This window comes from Branchiostoma floridae, unplaced genomic scaffold, assembly GCF_000003815.2.
Source record: "Branchiostoma floridae strain S238N-H82 unplaced genomic scaffold, Bfl_VNyyK Sc7u5tJ_1581, whole genome shotgun sequence".
NCBI classification, from domain to species: domain Eukaryota; kingdom Metazoa; phylum Chordata; class Leptocardii; order Amphioxiformes; family Branchiostomatidae; genus Branchiostoma; species Branchiostoma floridae.
In genome coordinates, this window is record NW_023365775.1 from 181315 (window position 1) to 192262 (window position 10948).

Below are 10948 nucleotides of genomic sequence, written 5' to 3' on the forward strand. Positions count from 1 at the left end.
ATATCTAAAAACACAAAGATTCTATATTGTAAGAAATATAGCAAGTTTATATAGCAAGAAAACCTAAAAGAATTACGACCTCGCGCGTAAACAACTTTATAGCAAAGACGAATAAGACCGTTACTCACAGTGACACGCTTTCCTTGTTGAAATCCTACCACGAAGCCGTTAGCCTCCACGGATACTGCACGTACGGCAGAAAGACTTGGATTCCTAGGGAGTGGTTCGTTCCTTGTTGTCACGTTAAAGTCGTTACTGCTGCCGCAGTCCTTGGCTAAGATGTAGGTGCATTTTCCCTGGAAGTCGTACAAGCCTCCGTCGAACGGATCGTAGTGAGGATCACCCCATGCCTTGCAGACTCCCACGTCTATTATATTAAGGTAAAGATTTTTTTTCTAATTGTCTTGTAGTATCCTTAAAGGGTTCGACCGTCCTTTGGCTACTGAAAGACTCAAAACTCTATGCCACCACTTAGGTTAAAATGACATTGGTTATATAATCAGGATGAAATCGACTCAAGCGACTCTTAACCTTATATTTACTTACTTTGACTTTTTTATTGCAAGGGGTACCGTTTTTGCATAGAAAAGAGTAACATTTTTATGAATAAAAAGGTACAATTTTCAGAATACTTTCAATAGGTTCTTAAGTAACTATAAGTAACACTAAGAGTGGATAGAACAACAATGTGCTGAGATAGAAGGGAATCTGAGAGCAAACAACAGCAGACAGGCATTCCAAATTGTCAAAAACCTCACACAAAAGAAACAGTCAGGCTCCAGCACTACCATCCAAAGCAGAGAGGGTAAAAGCCTTGCAGAGAAGCAGGAGATAACGGCCAGGTAGACCGAGTACTGCAAGGAACTTTACAACCACCAGTCTAGTGGCGACCCAGAGGTACTCGTGACCAATGAACCCACAAAAGACGACAACTTTCCCATCCTGAAACAAGAAGTTGAGGCAGCTGTAAAGTCCCTGAAGAATGGGAAAGCTCCCGGTGCTGACAACGTCCCTGCTGAACTCATCAAGAATGGCGGTGAGACTACAATCGACCTACTGACTAAGATGTGTAATAAGATATGGGAAACTGGGAACTGGCCAACACCATGGACACAGTCACTTATTATAACCCTACCAAAGAAAGGGAACCTTCAACTTTTACAGAATTACAGAACAATTAGCCTCATCAGCCATGCCAGTAAGGTGATGCTGAAAGTCATCCTGAGTAGACTGAAACCTCAGGCGGAAGAGGTCATCGCCGAAGAGCAAGCAGGCTTCCGAAGTGGACGTAGCACCACAGAACAGATCTTCAACCTTAGAGTCCTCGATGAGAAGTACCGCCAACACCAGCAAAGTCTGTATCATGTATTCGTGGACTATAAAAAGGCATTTGACCGGGTTTGGCATGATGCTTTATGGGCAACAATGAAGAGATACAACATGGGTCCCAAGTTGACCAACTGCATCCAACAGCTGTACGACAAGTCTAGCAGCGCAGTTCTTGTACAGGGCACAGTAGGCGAGTGGCTCAGGACATCTGTTGGTGTAAGGCAAGGATGCCTACTATCCCCTACCCTTTTCAACATCTACCTTGAACAAATTATGACAGATGCCCTAGAGAACCACCACGGCACAGTCAGCATTGGGGGAAGGAACATAACCAACCTACGCTTTGCAGATGATATAGATGGGCTGGCAGGAGGAGAAACAGAACTGGCCAACCTAGTAAATGCACTGGACACTACATCCAGGAGATATGGGATGGAGATCAGCGCAGAAAAAACAAAACTGATGACAAACAGCATTAAGCCAATTACAACCAAGTTAGTAGTGAACCAGGAAGAACTTCAGACAGTAGATCAGTTTAAGTACCTTGGCTCCATAATTAGTAAGGAAGGCTCAAAGGCAGAAGTCACATCCAGAGCAGCACAGACCTCAGCAGCCTTGGCAGGGCTGAGACCCATCTGGAGGGACAGGAACATTAGTCTGAAGTCCAAGGTGAGGCTACTGCGGGCACTGGTCATCTCAATCTTTCTATACGCGTGCGAGTCTTGGACCTTAACAGCCGAGCTGCAAAGGAGAATCTTGGCAGTAGAGATGAGATGCTATAGAATATTGCTAAATCTAACTTACCGTGATCACATCACCAACACAGAAGTCAGGAACACTATCAGACAAGCTATGGGAACAGACCACCTAGAGGACCTTCTTAGTATTGTCATAAAAAGGAAACTAAGGTGGTACGGTCACGTGACAAGAAGCAAAGGCCTCTCTAAGGTCATCCTGCAAGGAACAGTCAAAGGGAAAAGAAAACGAGGCAGACAGAGAAAGAAGTGGGATGATAACATCAAAGAGTGGACGGGAATGACCCTTGCCGAAACCCAAGCTCTGGCCCACGACAGGGTGAGATGGAGGGAGGTGTGCTCAGCTGCTAAGTGCCCCCACGACCACCCCCGGTCAAGGGACCGGTAAGCGGTAAGCGGTAAGAACACTATGCAATTGAAAAAAAAAATTGCTGGGGAACTCCTGGGGAAAGATAAATGATTTTTTTAATCAGAAGCCATTCTCTGCTTCGATTTATTCATACATTAGGTTTAAGACGGTATGATTTTGATAGTGTCGATTAGTCAGCAAACCGTAATACACACCTTTGCAAGAGTCTAAACTTGAAGCCCTGCAGGAGCACTGCACGTTATCGGGGGTGTCGATGTAGATAATCATCCGATCGGCTATTCCAACATCAACTCCTGAATGAAGACAGTAAACGGTGCTTTTTACAACATCAGATAGCAAAGCTTATCTATAATTTGTGAGGCAGGTTTTAAAAGTGCAAATATATTGTGCCCCCGTCTTTTGAACCGGTGCTATGTTTTTTTTTGTTTTTTTGTTTGCAAATATAATGGTCACAAACCAGGGCTAAAAACATAAAGCAATATTTCCTGTGCAATATTCTACATTGATGTTGTCTGTATATTCGACAACATATACTTACAAAATACCTGCTGCTTTTGTGAAGATTATGATGATTAATAATATGTCAGGTCATTCGACTAACATTACAAGTTAATGTCACAGAGGTAAATTAATACATCTCTGCCTGTTGTTGAAATATTAATAAACTCGATAATCCTGAATATATCAAAAAAGTTGAAATGAATATCTGAGTATGGTGACGTGTGAGGTTTGAAAACTATTAGAATCCCGATAAAAGAAAGTTTAGTGTACGACTACTGGTTACGAACAAGCGTTAAACATGCATTTGTAGGTATTAGACGCACCGTCGTTAAAGTTAATGACGGATGTACTCCGAGAAAAAATTATTTTGGGCAGCAGGTTACTATCTTGTTGCTCCCATGAACAGCCCCCGGTTGGACCTATGTCGGCCACAACAAGCCAACCACGGTCGTTGGGACAGCCACCCCAGTTACGATTGATGTAGAAAGACCTACAATAAAGACAAGTCATGTACACCATCGATGCTATCAATATGTTTAACCCAGAAGTCACAACTATATGCTTCAATTCAATTACTACTTACTTGGATAATATTGGGATACAATTATACAAAATCCATCTGCAGTTTGGGCTGGCAACTCACCTTTTATATTGTCTGCTCCCAACGATTGAGAAGAAGTTTTGAGTCTCATTATCAATGTCATTCCAAGGGGATAAGAGCAGACGGGATTTGGAGAACCAGTTGAACTTGTCGGTGTTCGTCCCATTAAAGATCAGCTCTACATTTCCAGTGGAAGACGCCAAAACAACCCTAACCTGCGAAATATGCCAAAATATCATTCTTTTATTCCCACGAAAACGCTTTTAAAGACATAATCCGTTGCTTCAATTCATAATTACCTTTGCCAGAATGGCTAAGGTTATGTTTTGGGCTTGTGAGTCTGTGTGTGTGTCTGTGTGTGTGTCTGTGTGTTAACAGCATAACTCGAGAAGCCTTGGATGGATCCCGATGATATTTGGTAGGTGGGTAGGGGTCGGGAAAACGAAGGTCAAGTTCGATAATGGGCCCCCTAGCGGCTTGCTAAGGTACTGCAGTAGAACCTCAATTTTTGATATCTCGTGTTCTGGACGTGCTGTGGTTGTGATTTTTGAGTGGTAGATAGCCCTTGTGGTAGAGAGTAAGTGCTGTAAGTTTGGACCCCTAGCGGCTTGTTTGGAACTGCAGTCGCCGGTTTCCTTTCAAACTTTGGACGAGAATTACTCGAGAACGTGTTGACGGATCGTCATGATTTTTGGTATTATGCAAATCAACAGCTAATTTGCATAATTAATGAGGAAAACTCATAAATCCACTGCATTCCATGATAGGACTTTAAAACTTGTCACATATGTAGCTGAGAAAGAGAGAAATGTCAATACATATTTATCATGCAAATGATGATCTCATTTGCATAACTAATGAGAAAATATGAACGTGTTGACGGATCGTCATAATTTTTGGCATGTAGATAGCCCAAGTGAAGACTTATATAATGTGATACTTATTATGCAAAAAAACAGGTACTTTGCATAATTGATTAGGAAAAGTTAATAAATCCACTGCATTCCATTATAGTACTTTCACCAAAGTTGTCACATATGTAACTGAGAAAGAGGGAAGAGAGTAAGAGGTGTATTTAAAGACTTTGAAAGAGAATGGATAAAAAAATCATCATGATTTTTGGTATGCTGATAGCTTAAGTAATGCTTGATACAACTTGATATCAATTAATTGTAACTTGGGATCTAATTTGCATAATGAATGCCGAAATTTTATAAACCAACTCCAAGCATATAATTATAAAGAAAATGAAATGAGTAACGCATTTGTCTGCAGACATCATTCTACATAACAAACCTGGTTTATTTGGCAAAGGTATGTTTTTAAAATTGATTCAAAAAAGCAAATGCCTGTAATGATCAAACAATAGTGGCATGACGTGTTAAAATGATCTTATGTCTGCATACTGATAGTACTCGACCCCGAACCCCTCAAAATAGCTCCCTTTTCGTTGTTTTGTCATGCAAGTTTTAAACCTATTTTCGATAATTTGAGCATGTAAAAAACTTAGACATTGGCAACTTTTACGACACGATTTCGAGCAAATTCTTGGAGATAAAGAAAATTAAGCCAATAATATTAAGAATATTAACCCAATTTTTTCGCCTTCCTAGGACAGCTTTGGTACTTCCATATAATCACTCTGGAAATAATACAGTGTTTTAGTCTTTTAAAGAAGTGTCACTGAATGTAGGCCATGCTTTTAACAAATGCAGAAACTGCATTTGCCCTGCGTTGAAATCTTTAATATGTACATGTTTGCACTTTCCTTAAAAGGGAAAAAAACTAGGTGTTACTGAAAAATTGTTTTAGAGTTGAACTAATGTTGCAATTACACCCTCTATAGCACAGATAATCTCATCATTTTTTTGAGTTGCTGAGAAATATGAGAAACCTTCCTTTTCTTAAAAGTGTGAGATTTTTAAAAAATCTTGTCCCTAAAGAAACACTACACACTGCTGGTTTGATTCTGCCAAGTGCTGGGAATTGTATGCGATGGGCTAGGTATCACACTTTTCTGCCTATTAATAGCTGTCGGTTGTAAAAAAAATCATTATATCTTGCTGGGATATTTTTTCTTGTTTGAAATTAACACTTATTGTGTAGATTAAATGCTTTAACATTTTCATATGTTCACTATAATTTAACTTTTTTAAAAATTCTTCCAGAACAAACGTATTTTTTTTGAATGACTTGTAACAAAAATGTGTCATTGAATATAAATGTGCTAATTTGCATTATAATGTCAGAAGGTCATATTCATAGGTAGTCATAACATTTGCTTAAATTTGAGTATGTACAGATGGATGAAAGTAGTTATTCAAATTTGAGTATGTACAGATGGATGAAGGTAGTTATTCAAATTTTTAACAAAATATAACTTTTATATGGTATATAGTCTTTGTTTTCTACTGCATACCAAAGCATATCGATTGTTGTGCAAAAGTAAGACCTACTTTCTGGGACAAGAAGTTCTATAATGAAGCTTATAACTAACATGCATTTCATAGGCAATATCTAATAGGTTAATTTCAGAATCTGCAGTTGTTTTGAGACAAGCTAATTTTGCTACAAGCGCATGTTCTTGAAAAAAATACAGCATTAATCTATTTGATGACGTATACATGCTTGATTGAATTTTGAAGGAAAAACTACTCTATCGGCACTTACATTGCTTTAATATTGGGCAAAACATAATACTTTTTTCCACGGTGCCAAATTTTTGAACTTGACATTTTTTTTTAAATTCCCAATCTACTACTGAAGAACTCGGGGTCCTTGGCCAGGTTTTCGCTTATCCAGAATTTTCCCAAATTAGGAGAAATTGCCGCTAAACTTCTTTGGTCAGTTGCCATAGCAAGAAAAAAAGGTTGAAATAAGTAAAGAAAGAAGGAGTGCGATGGATTACAGGCTGCTAGTGTGAACAGAACCGTTATTTGGTATAAACTTGACTCACCCTTATGTAGACGTTCACATGACTACGAACCTGCAATATTCAAATACAAAGGTCTAAAGCAAGAACAACATGAGTCTAGGATAAACTTACCCGTTGGATGTTTAGAGATTCCCAATGATCTAAAATCGGACACTTGTTATGGCGAACTTGTACACCAGGACCAGCACTCCAGGCGTCTAGGACGGTCTGCCCAGTTCCTTTATTGGTCGAAAATACTTGCAGCCAGTTGGTGTTGTCTGTAATAAGCGCGTAGGTACCAAATGTCAGACAATGTACCAGTACAGGCGTAATAAAGACTTATGCTGAGGCAACTAAATTTTCAGACAATGATGTGAAAATAAACAATGGGTATTGTAAGCAATATAATATTATATTACACACACACACACACACACACACACACACACACACACACACACACATATATATATATATATATATATATATATATGTGTGTGTGTGTGTGTGTGTGTGTAAAATATAATTACAGGAGATGACGACATCAATGTTATTGTATTCGCTGGAACCATGGAAAAGGGTATTCAGAAAGCTTCAAGGTAGGCTAAAAAACTTGCAGATCGCAGAATAATAATCTATTCTACGACTTCTGCTATCAATAGTAACACTTCACTTCGACAATTACGTCAAAGTAACGTCATAAAGTAAAACACCAAGTAGGTTACACCCAAATGCCATATGGCACTATGTTGTACACCTGATATTGTGTACGATCAACAGACACAGCAAAATACATGTTTCCTCAAACATAGGCAAGCACACCTGATTCTAAACATCCGTTCAGATATCGGTATATTGAACCTTGAAAACGGACGTGAAACGTTTTCTGTTTTAGTATCTTCGATTTTGTTTGTCTCATCACTGTTAATTCAGTTAAAACACAAAATATACTGTGAATTGGCCATTTGCTACAACCTGCCGTAATGCTCGAGAAGATTATGAGAGGATATTGGATTTTAAATCATGACGTCGTGGATTACATCCCCAGTGACTGTAACTTTTTGTGTTTAATTGCGGCAACAGAATTCTTTTTTTTTTTATTTCGGCACACGAGCCTAGACAATTTGCAAGCTCAACAGAGCAGTAACTGATAGTTTCGTATAAAAAAATTAATCATTTTGCACTTAACGACTCTAATTTAGAAATTTCCCTACAGGTAGAATCATATGTGACTGCCAAAATACAGTTTTTTTAACAGCTGCAATTAAATACTTATTTATTTTTTACACGTTTGCGGTGGCTATCACAGGTGTATATAAGGTTGACTCACAGCAGGAGTGGTTTCCGCTGCTAACCATACACTGAGGGCCAGGGTTAGACATTAGATACATTTAAAACAAAGTCGTGAATGCTTTTAGAATTGCTAGAATTATGCAGAAAAAATTTATTTGTTGGAACATACCTTTTTCACAAACGTAGTTCTGGCTTATAGAGCATTGCCAGTTGTTCCACAGGTAATTCCACTCCGCGCGGATTTCGATACAATACTCTCGGTGTATGGAGTCCGGTTGGCCTGGAGGAAAGTCGTTGAAGTCGTCACGGTTCCACACACTGCCGTCACTCCAACGGTACTGGTTCTTTTGGGTTGTTCACGTGTTAATCGGATGATTTGAAGATTGTACATCATATATAGAGGGAGAGAGAGATACTAGGTATGAACGGATGGCTCAACACACACAATACCAATACGATTTACCTTAAACACAATTGGCGAGTAATAGTTGTTTTGATTTTGGCGCTCTCACTTCCAAGTCCAGGGTCCGATTCCCGGTGTTAAACAACTAAAACACAAAAGGGAAAGTAGTACAACCTGCTGGCACCCTGTTTTCCAACCGAGCCCGTCAGCATACCAACCCAACGTCATAACGTCATAAGAAAAGTTCAGGACCAGCTAGACTGGTCAGCTAGTGGCACTTGGATACCACTGTTACAAACCGAACGATAGTTTATTGCCTTTGCCAGAATGGCAATGTTATGTTTTAGGCTTGTACGTCTGTCGTCTGTGAACAGTATAACTCGATAAGCCTTCGATGGATCCTGAGGATATTTGGTAAGCGGGTAGGGGTCGGGAAAGCGAAGGTCAAGCCATTGGGACCGAGATTAACTGCTGAGAGTTTGGACCCCCTTCGAGGCTCTTTTAGAACTACAGGCGCTGGTTGCCTTTCAAACTTCAGACGATAATAACTCGAGAACGTGTTGATAGATTTTAGCATGTAGATAGAATGAGTGATGGCTTACATAATGGGATACTTATCATGCAAATCAACAGCTAATTTGCATAAATAATGGGAAAAGTTTATAAATCCACTGCATTTCATGGTAGGACTTTCAAACATGTCACATGTAGCTGGAACGGAGACAAATGTCGATAAATATCAATTATGCAAACGACGACCTCATTTACATAATTAATTTGAAATTATGAATTTGTTGACGGATTGTCAAGTTATTTGGTATGAAGAAAGCCAAAGTGAAGACCAACATAATGAAATACTAATTATGTAAAACAGCAGCTAATTTGCATAATTAATGAGGGAAGTTAATAAATCCTCTGCATTCCCTAAAAGGACATTTAAACATGTCACATGTGTGGCTGAGAAAGAGAGAATTGTCACTAGATATTAATTTTGCAAATATTAATTATGCAAATGATGTCATAATTTGCATAATTAATGGAATAATATGAACGTGTTGAAGATTCGCCAAGATGTTTGGTACATAGATATCCTAACTGTAAACTTACATAATGGATACTAATTATGCAAATTAACAGCTAGTTTGCATAATTAATGATGAAAGTTTATAAATCTTCTGCACCCCATGCTGGGACTTTCAAGGTTGTCACATATGTAACTGAGAAGCGGGCAGAGAGTAAGAGGTGCATGTTTGGGTCCCCTAACGTCTTTTTGAACTGCAGGAGCCGGTTTAGTTTCAGACTTTGAAGGAGAATAAGTCAAGAACATGAAACGATCATCATGGTTTTTGGTATGATGATAGCTTAAGTAATGCTTCATACAATTTGGTATTATTCATGTCAGCGTTCTCCCGCCAGGCATACGTCTTTACGTCTTTGGACGCATTTTTTTCTGGAAAGACGCACTCGGCTCGGCTGAATGCGCCCATAAAAAAATCTGAAAGAAAGGCTGACCTGTACCACCAGTGTACAAAATGTATCTGGAATCTTTCAAAAAATCTGTCTTTATAAGAAGGAATCCTACCTTTACAATTTATACTTCAAATTCTTCACTTTCCGGTCATCCCAGTAGTCTGGGCATGGGGCGGAGCGCGGCACGTTTTACAACTAGCGGACCGATGTACGACACACCCAGCCACGCGCCAGTCTGAGCTGTTCGTTGCGCAATGTAATTTCTTGTAGTCCGTCAAATACATCTGACAGTCAGCATTCTTTAACACTTTGACAACCACGATAGCGGCCATTAACGGTTACACACAAAATTGCCATCGGACAGAATCGCATCTTCTCCCGGTAACTTTACAACTTCTGTCCAGTCCAACACATTTTCAGTAGTCCCAAACCATCTATGCATCGCCTCGCATGTCCTGTAAGTGCTCACGCCAACACTCAGGGCGAATACTGACGTGGCATACGGACACGTTGCACACCTCGCATTTGTAGACAGTCTCGTACGGTCTAGGTCGTTTCGCCCCCGTCATTCTACGGCCAGCTCTTGCGCAGTAGCGACAGACTTTAGAGGGTTTCCCTTGGCTAACCTGCCGGTGGTTGCCGATAACTACTGGAAGGGACTCGTTCGCAGTGGGTGCTCGGTGCCTAGCGGAGAAATTACCGACTAGCTGTCGCACCAACGCCCGTCGAAAACTCAGCTGGGCAATCCTATATGCTGGGAGATCTGGCTCTCTGCCAGTAGTGTATATCTTCCAGTTCAAGTAGGCGTTCACCACAGCTTTGTTAATGGCGTACCAGAAAATCTGTCTGTGCCATTTTTTCGAAGGCCGCCCGAATTCGTACCCAGCCCGGAGCTGATCGGCTGTGTCCACCGCCTTGTAGTGGCTATTATACATGCCCATCGCTGCAGGACATGGCACCTCTTGTTGGATAGCACCACTGGGACCCTTGCATCGCCTGTTGGCTAGTACGTCGGGAGCACTGACGCTAGTTGCCGTCGAAAGCACTATGACTGACTTGGTGTCTTGCCATTTCACAACCGTTACCGGCCCGTCGTGGTACCGGACAGAAGTGCCTCTCGGTACACTCTTAGGATAGGCGTCTGGGAACTTCAGCAAAGGCGGCCTGCCTGGCCCAACTTTGCGTGGAACTGGATGCCCTTCCTTCGGTAGGCCTGAGGCGTTTCTTCTCACCGTCCCCACAATGTAAGTGTCTCTGGTGAAAAGGTAATCTGCCAGTTGGACTCCTGTGTAGTAGGAGTCGCAATAGACGG